The following is a 26039-nucleotide window of genomic DNA, read 5'->3' as shown; positions in this document are numbered from 1 at the left end:
CGAGAGTGAGGGCATGGGGATATATTTGTCAGATATGGCTAATTTTTGCCACTTCTCCAGGGACTACCTGACAGATGTTAGTCACTCAGCAGTAATAATCTCTTCACTGTCAGGGCTGGCCCTAGCTTGAGTCACCCTGTATGATCACAGAGGGTGACATACACCCTGTCTGTCACAATGCTCCAAGGCCCTGAAAGTTTACTGAGTTTTCTGCAGTTCTTTAGAGACTGCAACCACATGGCCATGACTGACAGTGCCTCGCTGGAGCCCTGACTGAGAACAAGTTGGCCTCTACCTACTCAGTCCAATTCGTTAAGTGTACCATGGAAAGTAAATGCAGGTGCCTGTTGACACGCTGTACTGATTTTGGCTGAGAGAGTTCATTTTTTTCATAACAGATCATACGATGCTATGCTTTGGATTTGTGACCAAAGACATTGTTGATAGTACACCATAGTTTTTGCTATTGCTGAACAGTGCTTACAGAGTCAAGGCTTTTTCTGCTTCTCACACGGTCCTGCCAAGTGAGTAGGTTGAGGGTATGCAAGAAGCTGGGAGAGGACACAGCCAGGGCAGCTGAACCCATCTGACCAAAGGGATGTTCCATATGATGTGCTCAGCAATAAAAGCTGGGGGAAAGGGGAGAAAGAGGGGAGGTTCAGAGATACGGTGCTTATCTTCACAAACAACAGTTAAGAGAGATGAAGCCCCGCTTTCCTGCAAATGGCAAAACATCTGCCTGCTGATGGGAAGTAGTGAATTAATTCTTTCTTTTTGCTCTGCTTGTGCATGCAGCTTTTGCTTTACCCTCTTTCTTTTTCCCCTTTCTTTTCAATTTTTTTCTTACTCATCAGGCCTGTGATGAGTAAGAGCCATCTTTTGATTCCCATGCATTTTGCTTTTTCTACAGTGTAAAAATAAAGTCTCTTATATCTACAGTTGTTTTAAAGACTCTTTCACAATCAAAGCTTTGTAAAGGAAACTTAGTGTACGTGCAAATCAGACAATTTATCTCTGAGAAAACTTTAGCCTTTGAAGAAGGAACAAATTTCTCTTGTCCAAGTATAACCACTTGTGTAATGACTGGTGCTTGACTTTGATTAAGTAGTCAGATGTTAGAACAGAGGTAACTTGAAGAATGAAAGAATATATTCATTGAAGTGTTATGAAAAGTAAATACTAGGAGGGAAATGTAAGTAAAATGTGATTATGTTCATTTCAGCTATCTAAAATGTATTTGTAATTGCAGAGTCATAAAATTATGTAGCAGATAACCTCAGGTAAACATGTCTAATCATCTATTTTTATTAATGTTTCAGAAAAAAAATGTGTTTACCTGCTGTAATGATCCTGACCAGGAGACTGCTATACATTGAGGAATTAGTGAATAGGCCCCGGTTTGTGCTGTGCTGCACGCGCTGCGTGGCCTTCAGGCTTGTGTTGTGCTGCACACATTCCTTGGACACAGCATAAACTCAGACCATTCGTTGTAACAAAGGAGCCGGCAGGCAGCTTCCTCTTCGTACTGGCTACTACGCCACCTGTGCGGCTTTCCATTTATCTAAACGTAAAGCAAGAAGTTCTAATGTGAACATCCTTCAGGAATATAGCTGTTTTCTGATAAGAAAGTACGTAATAGCTTGAAAGACCAAAAAGGAGTTATCGCTCTCTATGGATGGAATGAGAAGCATGCCATATGGAAGAAATCCATCCCGGGTGTCACAAAAAACCCATTTATTTTAGCCTAGCATTTTCAGATATTTTTATAAGCACAACAAAATATTTGTGAGATATACAGGGTGGCTGGAAGTAATCTCACTCTGTTACACCTTCTGAGAGGAGTGGGATTTGCAGAAATACCCTGCAGAATTATGCTCTTAGAATTTTGGGCATCTTCTGAACATTCATTAACTTTGTCTTTGTGATACCAGTTTCTCACTGGAGTGCCTACCAGCATGGTCCACATCAAATAACATCAGCAGTCCAATTTTAGTTGTTTCAAATAAACTTTAGAGGGTGAATCACAAAGGTTAAGACATATTAAATACAACTGCTAGGCCGACACCATAGAAATATTTCATAGATCTTTAGTATGCTATTTATTTAAAATAAATACCGCTCTTTTTGTGAAACCTAACTTTGGTCTAAATCCATCCAGTCTAAACTCTGTCAATAACAAGAGAATTTTGCCTCCAGACCTTTGGTAAAAAATCTTCTTTGAACTCAATTAGTGCAAACCCTGTGTTTATACTTTAGGAAAAACCGAGCACTCATCAGTTCCCACTGGACAGATCCCAAACTAGTTTTTCAGCTCAAGGTACTCTGAAAAGACAGAATCCAATGTCACAAAAATTGTGACCATTACTTCCTTTAATTAGTCTTGCTTTTATATTTTCAATAAAGAAAACAGGGAAAGAAAGAAAACCAGGATACTATTTAAAAAAGACAGTAAGTTATATAAAATAACGGAAATTATATTGGTTTGACATTACTTTTTGCTTACCAGAAATACGATTTGTGGCAAGTGAATAACCATCTCAATATCTGAGTAAAAATTTTGAAGAAAAAAACGAAGAAGTTGCTGGGTTAAGAAAAAAATATGACATGTTTGGAGAAAGTTCTTTTTAAAAAATACTGACTTCCTAGAGCTTTATGGAATTACGTGAAGATAGAAGACTTTGGGGTTTGATGCATTGACTTTAGCAAGGATTGCATAAGCCCAGACGCTCTCCAGAAACTTTCAAGACAGCCCACAAAACAGCTTCATTCAAAGGCACTGAGACCTAAATGACCAGTGGTGTTCTGTCTATCCCTTTAGATAAGCATGAAAATTCCAGTGCATTACAAAAGCCAAGTTCAATATGCCAGTCTGTAACATTTTAAGATCATTAGTTAGGCATGATTACATAAGTTTGTGCTAATTAATGCATGTTTAAGACCAAATGCCTAAAAATTTCCAAATAGAAGTGCTTAATGAAGGACTTGGATTGTATATATTTTCTAACTGGGATCATTTGCACAGCATTTGGATTGGATGGTTTTACTTCTGCATATCAATATGTTAACATCTTTCTAGCACTTCCTGTGCCTAGATATCAAAGCGTGTCCTTAAAGCAGAAGATTCTTGACTCTTATTACCCTTGGGGGAAAGATTTTGGTGCATCTCAAAAAGAAATTTTAAAAGATAATGGCTTCAGAAGTCCTAAATGCGTCAAAGTTGAATATGTAAAAAGCAAACCCCCCAAATATGTGGAAGAAACTCAACTAACGAACATAACATCAGAGGCTTCTCACAGTAGAGAACGTTCTTCAGTTAAACGGTTGCTCACTTCTTGATGATATTTTCACATTCCTAACAAAACTGGAGGAACCATGAAAAGAAAAAATGGGGTCCTTAGCCTCATTTTCTTTCCTGTCCTCATGCTTATATCAAACATGCATATGACAGTAACCCTGTCACTTGATGCATTACAAAAGAAAAAGAACCGATGACCAAACTATGTAGGAATGCTGGATGCCAAGATAAAATCTATAGCTAATATGTGCAATGCAGTGTACAAAAAGGATTGCCATACAAAGCCAATGATTATCTCAACACATTTATTGGATGGGCAGAGAATGCAGAGGACTTGAAAATAAGACTATGTGCCTTTGTCATGGTTCAACCACAGCCAGCAACTAGGACCACGCAGCAGCTTGCTCACCCACCCAGTTGGAATGGGGAAGAGAATTGGAAGAGTAGAAGTGAGAAAACACTCGTGGGTTGAGATAAAGAAGGGTTAATAGATAGAGCAAAAGCCGTGCACGCAAGTAAAACAAAACAAGGAATTCATTCACTGCTTCCCATGGGCATGCAGGTGTTCAGCCATCCCCAGGAAAGCAGGGCCCCATCACGCATACAGTTACTTGGGAAGACAAATGCCGTAACTGTGAATGTCCCCTCCTTCCTTCTTCTTCCCCCAGCTTTATATGCTGAGCATGATGTCACATGGTGTGCAATATCCCTTTTGTCAGTTGCGGTCAGCTGCCCTGGCTGTGTCCCCTCCCAACTTCTTGTGCCCTTCCAGCCTGCTTGTTGGCGGGGTGGTATGAGGAGCAGAAAAGGCCTTGACTGCCGAGCAACAACTGAAAACGTCAGTCTTTTACCAATGCTATTTTCATCCCAAATCTAAAACATAGCACTACACCAACTGCTAGTAGGAAAATTTACTCTATCCCAACTGAAACCACAACAGCCTTTAATGAGAAATAAATATTTTAGCATATTGCAAGGCTATTCTGAATAACTGTTAAAATGGAAGTGACAATGAACAAAATGTTTCTGCTGGATTTTCGCTAGCGAGAGACACTTTACAAAGCAGATGTCAAAAAAGCACAGGAGGCTTTGTATATCAAATTAATTGTGCATCTTAATTATGAGACTCCTTCAGAACTCTTGGCAAGTCAAGCAAAAGCATGCTTTTATCAAAATCTGATGGCTGTTTTAAGTGGATTTTAGGACTTGTGTCGTGTACTGGCCTGACAGCTCTGGAGGCTGAAATCATTCAATACTAAAGAAGGAAGAAGCTGTGCAGACTTTCCTACATCCCTCCTGTGGAAGTGTCTTGTTTCTATTCTGTCAGACCTTTCTCAAGATACTTTCATTTAGTCTCTGAGCCTGTTCATGCAAAGCCTTTCTGATAATGACTCAAGGTTTAGTCCTGCCGCCACGCGGAGTCATGCTGCGCTTAAGCACATGACTTAGGCAGGGAGTAGGGAGTGCCGAGTTTGCCACCAAGATAATAAATTGTGTTCTTGTAAATAAAGCAATATGCAATTTCTGAAAACATGCAAATGGATCTTTACCTGCTTTTACCCTGTAAGTGATCACTATTTGAAATGTAGATAAGAATCCCATCTTAAATTTAAGTGTAGTCTGTTCTCCCGTGCAAACCCTGGATTCCAGCTCAGAATTTGTGTCCCCACAGATTTATCAGACTTGCACATGGAAGTTTACTGACATTTTTCCAGCTTCCCAAAGAAAGCTTAAAGTAATTCTTAATTTTAAACAGCTTCATCCAATTGTAACACGGTTTTTCTACCTAGAATTGCTGCTGATCCACAGCTACAAATGGTCAAATCTACTTCATGTAAGAATTGCAACATTAGCATAAATAGGCTGACATAAATCACCTTTGGAAATACCTTAGTGAGTTATGTAAGAGAATACGGTTTCATCTCCTTTTGCAGGGTAAAATAAATTAAATCCAGAAAAATGAAATAAATCATTTTGAGTGTGTCCAAAACATTTTGAAGAGGGAAACCTTCATTCGCATGATCTTATTGTTTATTTTATACTGTTTAGATACTTTCTTTTATAAGGATGGTATCTTCCTAGGTTTGAATACTACAATCCTTTCTTTCACTAGCCAAGAAGACATATTGTCTCTGTAAATTTGCTGAAGCAATCATGCATGAAAACACAATTGTTAAAGCACTCAGATCAGATTCTTATTTTTGTCATTTTTACTGTCTTTAGAAATGGTGAATTTCCTATTTGGTAGATGAAAAGCTTACTTATTCATAATATATGTTAAGCACCATTTTGAAAAGAAATGGAATTCAACTCAAAATTAAAAAAAAAAAAAGGATTTTAATTGATTTTATGCTTGAGTGAAGCTGCTATAAAGATGTTGGCTACATAAGAATAAAGTAGTTTATGAAATTACCTACACTGAAACAGAATCATTCAGTAAGAAAGATAACTATTAGCTATGGTTACAGAATAGAAATACATTGATTTGGATCACCATGCCTGATTTAATGGAAAATGAAAACTTGGTTTGTTCTGGTTTGGTTTGCTTTGTTCTTTTAACAACATCTGTCCATTTTTCCATTTTGGATAAATCAAACATTAAGCAGCCCTAGATGAACCAACTCAAATGAAGTGACTGTTCTTTCTGTATCTAGAGGATACAGAACTAGATGCCAAAGGCAACTGATGGATTGATGGGAACAGGAGAAACCTGAACAGAAGACAGTGAGACACATGAATAGTGCATTGTCAGTTGATGTATTCTGCACGGAATCTGATCATCAGTGGCTTTGATTGATTTTTATGAGGTTGTCAGAAGGTTTATCTCATTTTAAAACATTCATAAGCAGAACATAACGCTCATGAAGAATGTTTTAATTTCAGAGTTTATTTTTAGGGGCAAATTCTCAGAGTAAATCTAGAAAAAAATATGATCAAAGCTTAATTTGCCTAGTTACACCTAAAGAGAAAATATGTTTTCCAATGGCATTGAAAGCCAAACATTATTTGGATTATATAATCGCAACTCTTTTTTTTTCCTAACAGAATCTTAATATTTAACTTACAGATTTTACAGTTTAGGTTTTTACAATTAAGAGAGTTACATTTTCAGAGATGCACACATAGTCAATAGCAAAAGTTCCTTTTGTCAAAAAGAGAACCAATATATTTTCTCAAGGAAAGTGATTTTCAATCGATTACTTTGTTTTCTCAAAGGAAAAAAGTTTCTCTGATTCACGTTAGTTAATGCCTGCACATTTGGATCACAAAGAGTTACTAACAACAGTAGTTCTCCAGGTAACCAAGTGCTCAGATTTATGACTGACAGTATATCCTGGGATTAGGCTTTTCAATGCAAAGGAGTACATGCGTATGAAAAGGTTACCCTTTTTGAAGATGTACTGAACTTGGCATTATATGAGATGAAAAACTCTGGAAAGTAGTTTTTGTGGAGTCTAAGGCCTCCGACAGAAGAATCTGCTGACTATTGCTTTGTCAGTTCAGATTCCTGTTTGTATCTCTCCCTCTTGGCCACTACCCTACTAGCGTCTGTCATGGGAATAAGAGTGATGAAAGGGAACACGAGCCTTCATATCAACCACTTCAGTGGAAAACCTTGTAGTGTAGTATGCTCTGCCAAGAAAAGCGGTTTGGTCTAAAATATCATACTGTGAATGGGAGAGTTTGAGAAATGGGCATGCGTTGCCTTCTTTTTATTCAGTGGTTGAATGAAAAATTTCTAGCAGCAAGGACAGAAGGAATCTGGGTAACGCTATTCCTTTAACAAGGAAACACCAGAGCTTGCTTATGAAGACCCGAGTTCTTATCCAAATTGTCACTGGACGTCTCTGCATTGTGTGATTCTGCTTGAAAAAGCAATCCAATGTATTATTGTTTGGTCTAGTTTCTCCTTTTCCTTAGCTGATGATTTATATGGCATGTAGGTCAACTAATTTTATTGTTTGCTGGGTGTTTAATAGTGTAGATTGCATTTCTGTTCTTTAAACAGAACTCAGACAAATAAAGCTGTGACCAGTGGTTTTGAAAGCAAAGAAATATACTTGGGGTAGGAACCGCAAAGTGCTTTGAAATTTTTCTGAGATTCACTTATGTATGACAAAGAATGGCATGTCTAATTTGATTAGCTCATTTGCTGTGTTAATAAATTGCTGTTCCTTTGGGGTAATGCGCTTTCTTTTGTGGAATGATCTGATGAAAACTTGTACTCTTGAAAAAGACCATAATAAGTTGCATCTGCAAAAGCAAAGTTGTGGTCAATCACCTGCTGTAGAAGTCATCCCATTGACAGTGATGCACAAACCATGCTTGTATTCACAATCCTCACACGAAGTATGATTCTCTGCAGAAAAAAGTGCTTTGTCTCAGTTATTCTGTAGCACGTTTGCTTAGATTAAAAACTAAGTTGAGTTTTGGTGGATTGGCCTTTTTATTTCTTTAAATTTCACCTTGAAATCAAAGATGCAAATTTACAATAATGCTGAAGTTATATTGGGGTTTAGTTGGGTTTAAAATAGCCCAAGGTGTTAATGATTCTTCCTGATACAGAGTCTTAAGGGTCTCAGGAGGTGTGAATCTGATAGCCTCCCGTGTGCTTTGTATTTTGTACCTGTGCCTTATGTATCACAGTCCCATTCTTTCCTGCAACATCATCAAGAAGAATATGCTGCATAAGAACCATTTTTAGATAGCCATTTCTAGAGCAGAACTGCATATTAATTTCTTATTTAAAATTCCTGTTTGCTCATTCCCCTGCAGTGAGTAATGATTTCTGACAGGTAAGTAAAATATCATTACTATCTTTTCATTTTCTTTTTTCCATGAAAAAAAGGAAAAGGGGTGGGTTTTGTCCAACCTAGAGCATTCCATGTGTGCTTAAAGTGAGACAGCAGTGAGACCCTTCTAAGCGCATTGCAAAGCAGATATTCAAGCTGTGGGAAGAAAAAGCTCTCCTTAACACCTAATAGAGAGTGCTAATACTGGCTGAACTTCCTCTGGTGATATCATAAAGTCAGATCTACAAGTTACAGGGTTCAAAGATCTGGGAAGAGGAACCAGTGATATGTCATCTCACTCCCACGAAAACAGACATGCAGAGAAATTTCATTTATAGCTTCCCAGCTCATTGGTTGCCAAAACTTTATCATTAGCAGTACAGTGTAAAACCTTTAGAGTCTAGAATTCTTCTCTGACACGTCTGTATTTTCCTTTTGGGGCAGATTTTTCTGCACTGTTCTTATTTAAGAAGCAAATCAAATGGAGATTAAGATATAGAAAGGAAGTACTGTAATGGTGTGGGAAGGAAACATAAGAGGCTCTGAACCGAAACATGATAAAGTTGAGGATCACTAAGGACTCTCAGAGTTGCTTAGTTCTCATTACCATGGTTATATTCTTCATTATCCTTGATTACCTTTGTAGGAAAGGGGTTAATGTATTTGGTCAAATTCAAAAGTAAGTCTATTTAATGAGGTGTTGCAAAATATTGATAAAACCTGAAGATATTAAAGGGAGCTAAAGGTGTTAGGAGTATGTTAATGAATAGGTTTCAGAAAACATAACTTTAGAGGCAGATATGTGATTGGTAGGAAATATTCAGAAAGAAGTTCAACAGGATTACATTCAGGAATATTAAAGTGAAGAATTAAAAATCAGGCAACTTTTTAAAGGAATATGCCAGCAAAAAAGGCCTGTGGTATTAAACTTTGATAACACACACCAGTAGTCTCTTGCTCCCTGGAGCTGACAGAATTCTCCTGTGGGCAGTTCTAGACATGTCCTTAGAGACAGATATTCCCATAAAGAAAGAGTTTAAAGGGAGAGAAAGAAGAAATTCTGATGGGTCTGTTTGGAGGGGAGAGAATACATGGAGAAAGCTATAAATATGCCTTGCTTGTCTAAGGAACCATTAAAAGGGAGGAAGGACAGATGTATCTACAGTTTTTAAAAAAGCAAACGATTCTTAAATTTTTGATTAGTTTTTTTCACTCAAGCACATATTCCCATTGAAATTCTCTAGAAAAAAAATGCACCCAGAAATAAACTCTTTCATATCAGCAGACACAGAGATCTACTGTCTCTAATGACAACATCAATCATTCTGCATTCTCTAGCATAGATTTTAATATGACACTTTATAAACAGATCAGACAGATTTCTTGGGATTTATAACTTGTATACATCAAAAAGACAAAAAGTCAAGATAAGAAAGATTCATTTATCATTTTAAAATAGTTAGAGATTCCTTCATCTCCCCTATGAAGCAAGAGCCCTTACATAACCAATATTCACTGCCTAAAAGACTGCATTAAGATGCATAATCCTGAAACGGCGTAAGCATTCTCAGCATCCCCTAGTGGAAGGTTTTTGTAGCCCTACCTCTTAGTAGCTCCAATGATAGTGATCCCTCAGGAATGGTGTATGTGAAACATTCTGGTGCTGTCTGGCCTGTGCTTTGTACCTTTAGCTCAAGGGACCTGAGAGTCAGGCCCTTCGTGTTTAATTAGGATTGCTGCATTTGTCTCTTTACAATTGACTGTTAAAATCAACACTTAATTTTGATTGAAGTAGTTCATCTTTAATTTCTGTTCAAGATCAGGCTACCCACACTCATCTGCCTTTGGATCAGAAATTGTAGCAGGTGATAGCGGTTTTGCGTGGAACAAGGGAAGCTTGGAGAAAGGAAGAGAGCAGATGCCAACACCGAGCAGAAAATATCTTGCAGGTCTTAAAGAGAAGGGACAGGGCTGAAGAAGTGAAAATTGAGCTGCATCAACATTTAGCAATTGAAACCATATCCTACTGGCTTAGATTTAATCAAGAAAAAGATCACCATAATACAGTTAATACAAATAATACAGTTCGGCACGGTACAGCTCTCCTTTGCAGCATATGTGGCATGATGAGCAGAGTTCATCTTTCATTCTTTTGGGAATGTGATATTCTCTTGTTAAGGTGCAAACTGACTTGTCATCACTTCTGTGATTGAATTCAGCCATAGTGGTCTGGTATTATTCCCTGGGTTAAATATACAATGAAATTACTTAACATACATTGGCAACAGAGTGAGCCTAGTTGTGAAAATGCAAATCCTGCGTTTTAAGATGTCAATATGGAATATCAACTGCAACCTGGCAAAGAAAACTCCTAAATCTAAATCTAAATTGAGATTGGCAATTTTTTTATTCTGTCATAGGAACTAATTACTCTTTTCACTTGGAAAATTTTGAAACTGAAATCTTATACAACAAAAGCCAAATTTTAAAATCTTTTGTGTCAAGAAACTAAAGAAGATAAAATATAGTTGAGTCATATTGGAGTCTCTCTCTTTATTTGCCATATTTTAACAGATACTCTCCATGGTATTCTATAGCAATTTGTTAGATGACCAGAACAGTTTGAAACATATGTTTCATTCCACTGTCCATAGTTTTCTTTTTACCTAAATTCTGCAGTTCACTGTATGTGGACAATAAGACAAAGGTGATTTATTTAATTGGCCTTGTAGTCAGCGGATCTGATGCTCACTAGTGTCTCGCTAACAAACCTGTTACATCATTCTTACATCATGATAGGTTAGGAGAAGATTAAGCCCATATCCTTAAAATGTTTTTTTAAACCTCAGTTCAGAAGAAACTGGCCAGGAAGAATGCTTAGGCACATAAATTAAATGGGACCAAAGCCTGACATTAAAGTGTGTACTTAATGTTTTTTTTGGATCCCAGATATTCCTAATACTCAAAAGTATTTAGAAATTTATTCACGTAGACACTTAAAAATGAACTATTTTCCATTTCTTTTTCTGTTTATTTCTGTCTACCAAATACATCTGTCTACCAAATATGACTTCTTGTGCCATACTAAGCTCATTGGACTAGTGTTCTTCTGTCATGAATTTGTGATGCAAGTAAGGAAAGCCATGTCCTCCTGCTCAAATGCAAGTATTTCAAGCCTGTGCAGTTCCTTCTGGCCCCTTGTACAATACACTTTTAAAATAAGATATAATGAAATCAATACAGCAAGTTTAAATGTGACTAGAAAGAATATTAAATTAAAAAAAAAAAAACCACAGGCTTATATTCCCACTTTAAAAGTTTGCTGATCACATCCTAAGAAGTGCAGAGTGGGATGAATTTTAGGGGAGTGGGCTGCACCAATAATGTGGGCACCATAAAGAAATTAGAACATGTCTGTGGAGCTAGGGATCAATGAGGCTGAACAAGAGGTCACCTCACCCTGAAATGTTGTTCATGTTCGGGCTAATCTTTAATGTTGGTGATGTTGATATTCAGTTGGTTTTCAGGCACACAGTGGCTTATCTTGTGTCACTGTAATGATAATATATAATTAATAACAAATCATTAATAATAATGATCATTGTTACTGGCAGTTCAAACACAGCACAGTTACAAAGCAAAAAGTCCCCACCAGTTGGTGCTCTACAAGATCCATGTAAAGGCGGAGAGGTGATATTGACCACAAAGGGAAATTTCTTAGTGGCAACCCATAGATGAGCCCTGAAAATATGCGTTAACTGTCTTAGTGTACAAAAAGCATAAGGATTTTCATGTCTTTTAAGCTTTGATTTCCTAAATCTGTGTATATGACTGCAGGGTCAACAGCTGAAGTTCTGCTGTGGAGGTCAATAAGACTGTTCATATATTCCTTCAACATGGAGAGGAATGGATGGTGGCCTCTGCAAAGTGTAGTGCCATATTTTAAACAGCAGCCGTGTATCAAAGGCAATGTCTTCACTGATGTTATTCCAGTGCTGTGGGTATTGTATTCCTGCCAGCCCCACTCACGTCTCAATTGCTAGGGTTTTCATCTGCTCTATGGTAAAATTTGAGCTGATGTTTTGTGGAAAAGTCCTGATGCTGGTGTTGATGGGCAGCATGACATAAATTCTTCTTCCCCCATCTGAATCCAAAATACTAGACATCATAAACTTGGGAGGCTTCTATCCAGCTGTTACATTTGGGGCCACGCCACACTGCTTCACCAGTAGCTGTTTCTTTCAGAGATGGCAGAAAAGTTTTCTTACACATGGGGAATCTTAAAGAAGCACCCAGAGCTAATTACTTGCAAGTATTGTGAAAAGGGTGCTTTTCTCTGTGCAGAAATAGCAAAATTTATCAGCTGATTGTAGCCTTGTGTTTTACATTGTTCAAAATAAAATAGAAAAATCATGTAAAAATTTCTATAGCCTCTAATTTGGAATTCTTTTTTGGTTGCAACGACCTGACATTGATCTTGCCTGTGTTTATATTATCTTTTCAGTGCTGAGTATGGCGAGTAAAAAAAAAAAATGCATTTATATGATCTCAGCAAATGTTCATAAGATATTGTGTGCTGTCTTAAAACTAGGAAGAATCCCTGCCGTGTTGCCCCTAGAAGCTGGCTGCTCCAGACTTCCTGCTCAGAGGGCTCCTACTAATTTCTAACCTCTACTTATGAATCCTCCGTGGTTTAGATTGCTGTAGGTTTCCTTTCTCCTCCTCACCAAGCTGGTAGTTCTTTGGAATTTGGTACACACATGGATTTACTGCTTATAAATCATCATTTTGTATGCATTTCCAGAATGTACCAGGTGCAAGGGACAGAATGTGCCACTTCCTTATATTTTTTGTCATGAAGAGATTACATATTTTGTCAAACTTCCTGCAGATCCAAAGACTGCAGTAAAGATAAGAACATTTTCATATGGAGTTGTGGTTGTTTACTCTTCTTGTTAAACCCATCCATTCTACTCTTCTTCTTTCCACACTGTAGCAGGTAGTGTTCCTAATGAAAAAGATTGTATCACACAAATTAGCTTAGTAAGCAAGAAGAGTTCTAATTCTGCATCACTTTTTTTTTCCTAAATCCTCCATTTTTAATGATGTACTGTTGTCATCTAGCAGCTTGAATTTTGTTTCGAGTTTTTTCCAGCATGCCAGTTCTTATGGACAGGAAGATCCTGTCAGCTACTGAAATAGACCTGAAAACTGGCTCTGGCCCAGCCCTCCTGGAGTTTGTTGTATGTTGCATGTAATTCACTCAAGCTCTCTGGCACAAGTGTACAGCAAGAATCAGGGAAATAATGCTTTGCTCTCCTCTAGTTAGTGGCAAACTACCAGTGGCAAAGCAGAATCTGAAAGGCAATACCTGCAACAATGGGGTTCTGAGCTTGATGGGCTCTTCTAGGCCACATGTGTAACAAAAATACCTAGTATCAAAAGCTCTTTGCTTAAGAAAGCTTGGCCTGGCCTTTAGTAGTACTGGCTATGTTCTTACTCCCCTTCCCTTTCCCTTCTCAGAAGCAAGTTTTCACCATCATCAGTCTGTGAACAACTCTTCTGTACTAACTGATTTCTCTGCTGACTTCTCTAACTTCAACAATTATACCTGTATTTCTGTATTGTATGACCTGTGTTTCCAGAGGGAAATTGTTCATAAAATGTCTTTTTCCCTGAAAATACAAGTATACCACATATAAAGTTCATGTTCTTCTTAATTTTGGCTCTTTTGCTTCTGCCATCTTCTAGTTTATTTAGTTTGAAGAAAGAGAGAAGATGTGCACCATTAACACCTAGGTCACACAATTACACCTGTATCATGCAGAGTTTAGTTTAAGTCAATCTTCTCTCTGGCAGGGACCACAAATGAACTAGCAGAATCTCTAGATTCTGCCAAAGTCCACAACCACATCAATCGCCAAAGTCCACAACCAGATCAATAACCCAGGAGGCTGAGCTCTGTTTGCAGCCAGAAGAATCATCATCTTAAGCACCTCACAGTGCTGACTCCACAATATAACAGGGCCAAAGTACGACTGTATCCAATTTACTGAGGACCATCATCAGGCAACATTGTGAAGAAGTATGACCTTATTTTTGCTAAGTTCTAGACTGGTTCTGGAAAATAAGCTCCGTTTCTCTCAGCTCATGAAATACACACAGTACTGATCAGACTTTCTTATTTTTTATGTTTTAGGGGGAGACAGCAGCATTTTGGCAATTTTCCTTAATGGAAGAGGAAGGAAAATACCAAACCAGGAAGAAAAAAAATGCCAACCCATTATCATAGTTACAGTTGGTGGCTTGTCAACAGTGACAGCGGAAGACATGCATATGTTTAAAGAAAATTGTTCACAACAGGAAAAAGTGAGACATAGCAGCATGACTGTCCTGGTTTCAGCTGGGAAAGAGTTAATTTTCTTTCTAGTGATTGCTGTGAGAGGAATGTCAATAATGCATATTGTTTTAGTTGTTGTTAAGCAAAGCAGAGCATAGACAGAGCAATGGAACGGCCAATGGAATATTCCATACCATAGACATCATACTCAGTATATAAAGGGAGATTGGCGGGGAGGAGGGGGGAGGAATCTGGGATCACTGCTTGGTAAGGTGCCAATTCACTGATTTACAAGGTGGTGAGAGCAACTTGTGTCTTGTATATTCTTTTACCATTAGTAGTAGTAGTAGTAGTAGTAGTAATAGTATTGCTGCTATTGTAATTTTCTGATATTGTTCTATTAAACTGTCTTTATTTCAGCCCACGAGGTGATTTTTTCCCGTTTCCTTTCTCCATCTTTTCTCCCTCTTCTCCCTATCCTTCCGAAGGGAAGGGGGAGAACCGCGTGAGCAGCTGTGTGGTCCTAGCTGCCGGCTGGGGTTAAACCACGACAATGACTTACTGTATAAGATAGTTACTTAAGAGAAAGCAAGAAGAAAGATGGCTATTTGTTGGACCTGACAGTGCCATCTAAGTGATTTTCATAGATCTTCCAGTTAAAATGCTTTACAAGAGTGCTTCCGAAGCCTTAAGCATATCACTGAAGGCAAATAAATACCTCTACCATTTTCCAATCTAGCAAGAAATCAAGTCTATCCCTCAACAAAAGTGAGGGGGAAAAAAAAAAGGAAAGAAAGAGGAGAAAGGAGAGGAGAGGAGAGGAGAGGAGAGGAGAGGAGAGGAGAGGAGAGGAGAGGAGAGGAGAGGAGAGGAGAGGAGAGGAGAGGAGAGGAGAGGAGAGGAGAGGAGAGGAGAGGAGAGGAGAGGAGAGGAGAGGAGAGGAGAGGAGAGGAGAGGAGAGGAGAGGAGAGGAGAGGAGAGGAGAGGAGAGGAGAGGAGAGGAGAGGAGGGCAAACAAAACAGAAACGGGTCTTTTATTTAAATTTAGAAATTCCATCTCAGATTCCAGCAAACAATATAAGGAAGAAGGTAGAGGTTTTCTCAGAAAGGAAAGTTTCTTAAAAGCTATCACACTAGAGCAGAAAGTGACAAGATAGGATGGAAGCCGGTGATTTGTGTTTCATTTCAGTAAAGATGGGTTCATGATTCTGAGTATTACTTCATATTGTCTACCCATTGATAGCTTATGGGGGATGGCATTATAATAAGGTTTAGCTCTTCAAACAAAATTACATGCCATCTTTCCTCTGAGCATTCAAGAAGAGAATGCAAGAAACAGTCTTCTCTCAGCATACTTTTTCTGTGAAAACATTGGCTGCACTTACCAAATCACCTTGGTATGAGAGTGTACATATATAATCTTATCTTTTCGAGGCTTCAGAAGTAGTATGGAAGAGAAAGCAAGAAGACAGATGGCTATTTGCTGGACCTGACAGAGCCATCTAATTGATTTTCATAGATCTTCCATAATCACACAGAATCACAGAATCATTGAGGTTGAAAAAGACCTCTGGAAATCATCTAGTCCAAGCCCCCACTCAAAGGATTGTCAACTAGAGCAAGTTGCTTGGGTTCGTTTATAGTCAGGTTTTGAATATTTCTAAAGAAGAAGACTCCAAAACTATCTTTGGACACTCTCACCATAAAAAAGGTTTTTTTTCTTATGTTTTTACATCCCATATTTCAATTTTTGCCCATTTCCAATTCTCGTTTTGCTGGGTACCACTGAGATGAGTCTGGCTCCATCTCCTTTACCCTCTCTCCCATCAAGCGCTCTAAGCCTATATTCATATGAGAGAGCTCTCCAGTTACTTAATAATTTTTGTGGCTCTTAGTGAACTCACTCCAGTATATCCATGGTTTTCTTATGTTATATGGGAAAATATTTTGCATATTTCTTAGGCTCCTCATAACTTGGAGATCACTTTGCTATCAAACTTCAGAGGTAATTTGTTGTCTGTTCTGAGTGCATGTGATTTGTAATGGTTTAAAAAGTTAGGTGGGAATTGAACAAGGCTGTTTGATGACTTATGCAGGTCAACATCTAACATAATATGATATGCCCGTTTATCTCAGCCATTGGACTAATCTCAATTTTCAGTAGCCTGCTTAGCTCCTCTAATCCATAGAGGATTGGAGACCCACTTTGGTGGCCTTTATAGACATTGTTAGAATAGGACTTTCTTCCAGCTGACCCAATTGCAACTTTTAAGAGTTTAGCACTCACAATGAAAAAAAAATGGAAGGAACATTTTGGTCAAATTTAGATTAAGTTTTCAGTTTTTTAACTGCAAAATAGAGTTTCTCTTTGTAAATAAAATTAAGTCTACAACCTTATAAAATATAAAAAATCTGGTGATGAATCTGCAAGGGACAAGGTAGTTCTCTGCTATTTCATTATCTGTAAGCCTAGCTAAGGGTTCAGTTCATGACAAGGTTTCTATAACTTAACATTGAATTATCTGACCAAGCCCTGGACATATATAGTCAAACTGCAGGAGGTGCCTCATCCTTTCTCCTGGGGCAGAGATAGGCGGCTGGCAAACAGTGTGCCCAGGTGGAGGACCTCTGCAGCAGGTGGCTGAGCTGCAGGAGGCCATGAGGAGGCTGCGTAGCCTCAGGGAGGCTGAGAAGGAGATAGCTAGCTGCTTCCAAGCACAGTCTGCAGTGGACCAACAGCCCAGGGCCAAACAGTCAAAACCCCCCACACCAGCACACACAGAAGGGACGGGGGCCAGTAGCACAGGAGAATGGAAGCTTGTGACAGCAAGGACCAGCAGGAGGAAGAGACTTCCTCTGAAGCCTGCGGTGCCCTTGCAGAACCACTTCACAGCTCTGCAGAGCAAAGAGGAAAGACCCACTGCATCAGGAGAGGTGCTGGAGCTGAGTAAGGCAACCCAATCTGCTCTCCATATAACAACCAGTGAGACTAAGAAAAGGTGACAGGTGATAGTAGTAGGTGACTGTCTTCTTAAAGGTACAGGGGCACCCATTTGCTGACCTGATGCACTCTCTAGGGAGGTGTGTTCCTTACCTTGTAACAGGGATGTCACCAAGGCACTACCAAGCCTCGTACAGCCCTCTGAATTTTTTCCACTGCTGTTTCACGTGGGCACCAGTGATACAACCAGGAGCAGCCTGAGAACTACCAAGAAAGACTATAGAGCCCTGGGAGTGGCAATCAGGGAGGGACTCTGGGGCACACATAGTTTTTTCATCAGTCCTACCAGTCAAAGGGAAGGAGGTTGATAGGGCAAATCAAATCTGGCAAATCAACAAATGGCTACAGGACTGGTGCCACAGCCAGGGGTTCGTCTTGTTAGACCATGGGACTTGCTTTGAGAAACCTGGTCTACTAGGGCCTGATGGGGTCCACTTGTCAGAGAATGGGAAGAGAATCTTTCATCAGAGGCTTCCCAAGCTCATGAAGACGGCTTTAAAGCGGAGTTGCCAGGGGAGGGGAACTGCAGTCCGTCCCACTCTTACCAGTTTGATGCCAATACCAGCAATAGACGAAGAGAGGGTGTTACCCTTTATGTCATTGACTAGCTGGAGTGCATGGAGCTCAGCTTGGGGGTGGATGAGGAACTGACCGAGAGCTTGTGGGTCAGGATTAAAGGGTGGGCAGGGACAAGTGATGTTACAGTGGGGGTCTGCTACAGGCACCCAATCGAGTAGACGAGGCCCTCTGTAGACAGGCAGGAGCAGCCTCATGTTTGCAAGCCCTGGTCCTCATGGGGGACTTCAATCACCCTCATATCTGACAGAGGGACAACACAGCGGGGCATATGCCAGCCAGAAGGTTCCTGGAATGCGTCAACAATAACTTCCTTCTCCAAGTAATAAAAGAGCCAACGAGGAGAAGTGCTATACTGGACCTTGTTCTCACCAATAAGGAGGGGCTGGTAGGGAATGTGAAGCTCAAGGGCAGCCTTGGCTGTAGTGACCATGAGGTGGTGGAGTTCAAGTGGAGGGCACACAGTAAGCTCGCTACCCTAGACTTCAAGAAAGCAGACTTTGGCCTCTTCAGGGATCTGCTTGGTAGAGTACCATAGGATAAATCCCTGGAGAGAAGAAAGGCCCAAGAAAGCTGGGTGATATTCCAGAACCACCTCCTCCAAGCTCAGGAGCAATGCATCCCAACAAAGAGGAAGTCAGGCAAAAACGTCAGAAGGTCTGCATGGATGAACAAGGAGCTCCTGGACGATCTCAAACAGAAAAAGGAAGCCTACAGAGGGTGAAACAAGGACAGGTAGCCTGGGAGGAATACAGAGAAATTATACAAGCAGCCAGGGATCAGGTGAGGGAAGCTAAAGCCCAGGTAGTTATATCTGGCCAGGGACGTCAAGGGCAACAAGAAAGGCTTCTGTCGGTGACAAAAGGAAGACTAGGGAAAATGTGGGCCTTCTCCAGAAGGAAACGGAGACCTGGTCACCCAGAACATGGACAAAGGTGAGGTACTCAATGACTTTTTTGTCTCAGTCTTCACCAGCCGGGGCTCTAGCTTCAGTGCCCAAGTCACAGAAGGCAAAGGCATGGACTGGGAGAATGAGGAACTGCCCACTGTAGGAGTAGACCATGTTTGAGACGTGGAATCTGAAGGTGCACAAGTCCATGGGACCTGATGAGATACATCGGCAGGTCCTGAGGGAACTGGGGGATGAAGTTGGCAAGCCACTGTCCATCATATTTGAGAAGTTGTGGCAGTCCAGTGAAGTTCCCACTGAATGGAAAAGGGGAAACATAACACCCATTTTTAAAAAGGGAAAAAAGAAAGACCCGAGGAACTACAGACCAGTCAGTCTCACCTTTGTGCCCAACAAGATCATGGAGCAAATCCTCCTGGAAACTCTGCTAAGGCACATGGAAAAACAAGGAGGTGATTTGTGACAGCCAACGTGGCTTCACAAAGGGTCTGACATGCCTGACTACTTTGGTGGCCTTCTACAAGGGTGTTACAGCATTGGTGGAAAAGGGAAGAACAACTGACATCATCCATCCGGACTTGTGCAAAGTATTTGACACTGTCCTCCATTATATCCGTTCTCTAAATTGGAGAGACATTGAGTTGACAGATGGACCACTCGGTGGATAAGGAATTGGCTGGATGGCTACACTCAAAGAGTTGCGGTCAACGGCTCGATGTCCAAGTGGTGACCAGCGACGAGTGACGTTCCTCAGGGGTCAGTAATGGGACTGGTGCATTTTAACACCTTTGTTGGTGACATGGACAGTGGGATTGAGTACACCCTCAGCAAGTTTGCTGATGACACCATGCTGAGTGGTGCAGTCAAGACACTGGAGGGGAGGGATGCCATCCAGAGGGACCTGGACAGGCTTGAGAGGTAGGCCTGTGTGAACCTCATGAAATTCAAAAAGGCCAAGTGCAAGGTCCTGCACGTGGATCGAGGCAATCCCAAGCACAGACACAAGCTGGGTGGAGACTATTGAGAGCAGCCCTGAGGAGAAGGACTTGGGGATGTTGGTTTATGAGGCGCTCAAAACGAGTCAGCAGTGTGCACTTGTGGCCCACAGAGCCAACCACATCCTGGGCTACATCAAAAGAAGTGTGACCAGCAGTTCAAGGGAGGTGACCCTGCCCATCTGCTCTCATGAGACCCCACCTGGAACACCGCGTCCAGCTCTGGGGCCCGAAACATAAAAAGGATATAGACCTGTTGGAGTGAGTCCAGAGGATGGCCACAAAGATGATCAGGGGGCTGGAGTACCTCTCCTATGAGAACAGGTTGAAATAGTTGGGGTTGTTCAGCCTGGAGAAAAGAAGGCTCTGGGTAGACCTTATAGCAGCCTTCAAGTACTTAAAGGAGGCCTACAGGAGAGCTGGGGAGGGACTCTTCATCGGGGAATGTAGCAACAGGAGGAGGGGTAATGGTTTTAAACTGGAAGAAGGTATATTTAGATTAGATAGTAGGAAGAAATTCTTTACAGTGAGGGTGGTAAGGCACTGGAACAGGTTGCCCGGGGAAGTTGTGGTTGCTCCATCCCTAGAAGTGTTCAAGGCCAGGCTGGATGGGGCTTTGAGCATCCCAGTCTAGTAGGAGGTGTCCCTGCCTATGGGAGAGGGGTTGGAACTAGATGATCTTTAAGGTCCTTTCCAACTCTAACCCTTCTATGATTCTATGATATTGTTGGCTTGTGGCAGTGGGTATCTCAGATCAGTTTAGCCATTAACCTTCCTCACTCAAACCTAGCATCAATGGTTGAAAACTGCAAGGATTCCCAGGAGAAGACTGGAATGCATTCGTGTTCATGAAGAAGGATAAGAAGATGATACATGGGAAAAAGAAGTTAATGAGGAAAGCTAAAGGACCAGGAAGGAACACCATAAATAAAACAAGGCATTTAAATCCACAGTGTCAATCAGAGTTCACTTCAGAATGAACATGGATGAATGGCAGGAAATAAGAGCAATATTTGAACTACTGGCATTTTTGAGAAACATAGTGGGGATAGAAGATGCATGAAGAGATTGGAGAGATTGCCAAACATAAGGTATGTTTTGAGGCAAAGGAAATCACTGTGAATTTCTGACCAATTATATTGCCTTCAATAGCAGGGAAAGAAAAAACATCACTCAAAACCAGTAAATTTCTCAAGACTGCAGAAGAAAAAGAAAAAAAAAAGAAAAAACATTATGAGAACTAGTTAGCCTTGGCTCATCACTTATGGCAGTTTTTCACTTAAAGGGCAAAAATCACAGTTCTTATAAACTCATATAGTGCTATTAACTTGAAAGAACAATGCAAAGTGATACTACAAAAGGATCCTACCCTATGATTATGCTCTATCTTCTTCCTTTCATCAAGATGCAAGATGTTAAGAAAGGTGGAATTTCCTGGTTTAATCCTCCTTATGACTTGTGAACAAGTGACTGGGGAAGAGATGACCAAAGCTACAGAAACGGGTGTGGCAGGATGGTATGGAACACCCAATGAAAGGACTCTGTTTTATATGACAGAACATTCCTATGTAATAAATGTCACAGTTTAACATTGTTCCAGGCCATATGAATATTTCCTGTGACACAAAGTGCTATTCTATTTTACCTTCTCCTGTCTTCAGCCTTTTCATCGCTTTTCTTTGCCTGCTGTGGCTACCCTGTGCTTCCCTCTGCGGAACTTTGCTACCTATTTTTTCTCCTTCTCTGCCAGTACTCTTCTGCCAGTCCTCCACCTGACCTCCCCTCCTTCCTTATTCATATTTTTTCTTCCTCTCCTTATCTATCTTTATATTTCCTGTCCATAGTTCAATTGGAGCACTGCTATGGCCTCCTACTTGAATTGATGCCAAATTGTTTATGTTTGAAGTAATTCTTACCTACTTCAATTGGAATCATCACAGCAGCAACTTCATTACATCGTCTTCCCCCCCAAAAATATTTTGGGGAGAAAGATTTTATCAGAGGAAAAAAGTGTTCCCCTGTTCGTCTATGTCCTTAGCTTTATCTTTAGCAGATCCCATATTTCATTGATGTTACCCTCAAAAAAAGGCTTTCCTTGATGTATAAAGCACAAGGAAAGGTTTGGGGCTTTTTATATAGAGGGACATTTCTTTTCCTAATATTGAATTTTTTGCTAATTTTTGCTAATTTGAATATTTTGCTAATACTGAAAGGGCTGTTGCCCTTTTTCTTATCATCTGACTGCACCAAGAGGAGTTTGGCTCATCCTAGATCCAGTCCTTAAAGCCACTGGTGGGTGCCCCTTGACCTCTTCTTCACCAAACCAAACAAGCTCAACTCTCCTCAGAGGTTAGTGCCCTAAGACCACCATAGTAATCTTTCACGGAACCATCTCCGATGTATCCATTTCCCTCTTGAACCAGGGGATCCAGCACTGGACACAGAATACAAGATGCAGTCTCACCGGTGCCAAGCAGCGAGAGAATCATACTGCCCTTGCTCTACTGGCCACTTTCCCTTTAATGTAGATAACGATACAGGTTGCCTTTTATGCAGTGAGAAGGCATGATGAGTCACATTCAACCTAGCTCCACCCCCACCCAGTAACCCACCAGATGCTTTCCATCAGGACTGCTACGCAATTTCGCAGTCTGTACCCGTGCACAGGATTATCCCACCTCAACTGCAGACACTTGGACTTCATTCAAGCTAATGACAAAGCTGGCAATAACTCCGAATATTCTGAGGGCCAGCACAGTATTACTGCCACGCTCAGCAAGTAGCAAAGCAGCCTCAGCCACAGCTGCTATTATTGGAAATCTCAAGTAACAAATGCTTCCCTTTCCATTTTCTCTTCAGCACCACTCCACTCCATTTGTAATACTTTGTGACCTTCACATGTACGTAAATATACCTTATAGATTTAGATTCAGAAGACGCTTTTGACATCTCCTGGCTTTCTTATAGATGCACTTCTACTACCATGACATTTTCTTCGTGACAGTACTCTTTTTCTTGAGATCTAACAAAACAGGGGATCAGAAATATGTTCCCAAGCTCAGCTGCAATGGCCGACTCTTACCCTGAGGTAACCACAGATGTCGGCAGGATTTGCATTCCCCTGTCGGAGGGCAGAATTTGTCCCCTAAAGAGTATGAAGGCTCATATTCCTCAAGTTCAGCGTTCCTGTGAGTTTCAGCGTCAACAGGAACTTGCGCCGAGGCGCATATCCCAACTGAAGGACTCTCCCAGTATCTGTGTGCACACAGACTTCTGTATGTGTAAACGTGCTGCTGTCAGCCTCTTAACTGATACTGCTAAGGGATTCTTGCAAGGAATAACTTCTACCCATGACTGATTCAAAATAGTCCTGAAGGACAAATCACTTTCCCTTTGGGATACGCCAGATTAGAGCAAACGGTGTGCGTTTTCAAAGCGGTTTCCTCAACCACATAGAGAACATAAAAGGAGGAGTGAGGACACCAACCACCTGGCAGATTTCCAAAGGAGTTCGGGACCAAACCATTCATCCTTATGCTGGAATCCATGAGGCTCCAAGGTTTTCCTGGTACCTGTAACGCATCAGCACCACGTTCAGGGATGAGCAGTCAGGTATCATCTATGTTGACAAAGAGGTGGAGGAGGATAAGAATAGGTGCCAGGGCCAGTCACGCAGTATCTGAAGCAGAAGAAGGAAGGATACATTACATCTCTGCCTGCCAGTTTTGCCAGTTGCTGAGTGCTTTTGAAAATCTGTTGCCTCATTTAGCTAGCTAAAGAGTGATTGAGCTGTACCAGAAATACAGACCCAGCTGTCAGAGAAAACTGAAAAATATGTCCTGGAGTAGTTTTGAAAAATCAAATTCTTTTTCTCTATATAGAACACTGGTTTATTTTAAAAGAGTTAATTAGGCTGAGTTTAGCTGTGCGTATCACCTGAAAATAGAGAAGACACACTAAAACTATGGAGGTTAGCCCACATGCACGCTGACTAAATCTTCGTGCACTCCCTAACCACCACATATAACAGAGCAGAGAAAAACATTTTGACAAAGATTGCAGAGACGTTAAATTTTTAATTGCGGATTATTTTGTTTCCTTATCCCTCCACCTAGAAATGGAAGTCCTTAATGACAAAGAGTTCCATAGCCCAAGATTGTGAGGGTAGCTTTGGAACACTCTAACATAGCTTCTATCGGCAATGGCTATAAGGGTTCTCATGTTTGAAGGGTTTTAAGACCTTCAAGAGCTCGATGAATGTCCCAAAGAAAAGAGGGGACATCTCCTTCCATCATCATTTGAGCCCCATGCCTAGAAGGTGTGAAATAAAACTCTATAAACACAGGAGGTGTGGACGATTATTGAAAAAATTAGCAGTGGTGTGGAGCTAATGAAAGAACCTGAGGTGTTAGAATAAATGTGAGCTGCAAGGAGTAGCAGGAAATCAGAGGCTTGAGAAAAAACACATGCTCAAATGGCTCTGCAAAGTATCTCACAGAGTTCCAGTCTCAAACTGGAAGGCATGCGTGTCTATAACATACTCTCTTATTTTGAAACCTTTTCATGCAGTACAGTTGTGCCCTACATGGCGCACTCTCGTTGTCACTTGACATTTCAGCATACCACACACCTTCTGCTGCCCTGGGTTGCTTACTTTTATGGGATTTATTAGAAATCCCTGAAATCTATCGCATACCTACTGATCTGTGTCCAAACAAGAATTTGTGAGGGTCAGTCAAGTAAAAGGGAGAAATTTGCCTGTTTAATTTTCTTGGCCCCACCTCCTCATCCCTGGGGGGTAGGAGAATACTTTTCCTCTCTGCTCTTTAATTCACATTCCCAACCTCCACTCCGTGGCCCCCAGGAAAATGTCAGCCTCCTGTGTGCCCGGGGACCTACTGCTGCTTTGGCAGTACTTCGTGGTATGTCAGTATTCCAGAGGTCAGCTGAGGATAAACTCTAATTAAAAGACGTTAAATTGGGCTGCAGGGGAGAGAAATTCAGAAGCCCAGATCTATCATCATCTGCTACTGACCCAGCATCCGAGCTGGCTACGTGCTTAAAATAGGCATCGAAAGAAATCTTTCAAACCTTTTCTTCAGGTCTCCATTGGCACCCTCAGAGGAAATGATTTCAAACTGTTCAGAGAGCAGCCATCCCATTCTGGTCCTTGAAATCCTTCGAGCAACACACCCCCACACCAGCATTATTTTCTCACCTCCTCCGTATAAAAACAAAACAGAAACGTGAGAACAGTGGGCTGGAGATGGAGCTGCAGAAAGTGAAGTTGGAAGGATTAATTATGTAATACGCCCCCTCTCCCGCCCTTACCCACAGCAACACCAGTGAGGTAAACCTCATCCTCCCAGCTGACAGCTCACAACTAGAAAGTGCCCGGAGGAGTGAAAGCACGATGAGCGTGTGGGGAAGGTGGCAATGCACTCCCACGGAGGAAGATGTCATTAGGCAAATGCGAAAGAGAAGTTCACAACACCTTTAGCCCCGTCCCTCCCCAGCAAAACCTCTCCCTCCGCCCCCTCCATCCCCCACCCCCCTCTTTCAGCACCAGCCGCGTCCGGATCGGGACCGTATTCCCAGAGTTCACGGCTGTCAGACGGAGCGTGGATCCTGCTGGGAAAACTTCGAGTAAAACAGAAGCCGGGAGCACACGCCCGAGGAGATACATCAAGCGAGCAGGTTTGCTACTTAACTCGCAGGAGAGAAGCTGGAGCGGGCTTCTTGGGCTGCCCTCTGAGCACCTTGCCGAGAGTCCTTGCAAAGAAAAGCGTTGCTGATTCGAAAGAAGAGGAGGGATGGGGAAGGAAAGGAATCGTGCGCGTTGTGTGAGAGGGAGACAATGTGTGTGTGCGTACGCGTGAGTGCGTGCTCGTGTGTGAGAGGGTGTTGGCGACGGGTGGGGGGAGCTTGATGGAATGGTTTTTCCTACCAAAGACACGTGAACGCGATTCCCAGAGAAGGGCACCAAGCTCTGCCCAAGAGCAGGAGGGGTAGGGAGAGGGAAGCGGGAAGGGAAGGGAGCGGAGAGGGAGAGGGAGGAGGAGGGGGATTGCTATTTCAGAAGCCATTCATAGAAAGAGGGTGGCAAATTCTGTGACCGTCTTTAAGGGA

General features: G+C 41.3%; 1 long non-coding RNA gene across 2 annotated transcripts; it reads right to left on the bottom strand.

Moving 5' to 3' along the window:
• Positions 1-10476: 10476 nt before the first annotated feature.
• LOC309686858 lies at positions 10477-25411 on the bottom strand. 2 transcript variants are annotated; one of them, XR_014270589.1, is made up of 3 exons: positions 25002-25411; positions 22993-23589; positions 10477-13096 (listed from the first exon to the last, which is right to left on the bottom strand). It is a non-coding gene; the product is annotated as an uncharacterized lncRNA (long non-coding RNA). The 2 variants fall into 2 exon arrangements; XR_014270590.1 differs by having other exon boundaries at positions 23401-23589.
• Positions 25412-26039: the final 628 nt, after the last annotated feature.

The sequence above is a fragment of the Vanellus vanellus genome, assembly GCF_965231255.1.
Source record: "Vanellus vanellus genome assembly, chromosome: 1".
NCBI classification, from domain to species: Eukaryota; Metazoa; Chordata; class Aves; order Charadriiformes; family Charadriidae; genus Vanellus; species Vanellus vanellus.
This window is presented reverse-complemented; position numbering and strand designations above follow the sequence as displayed.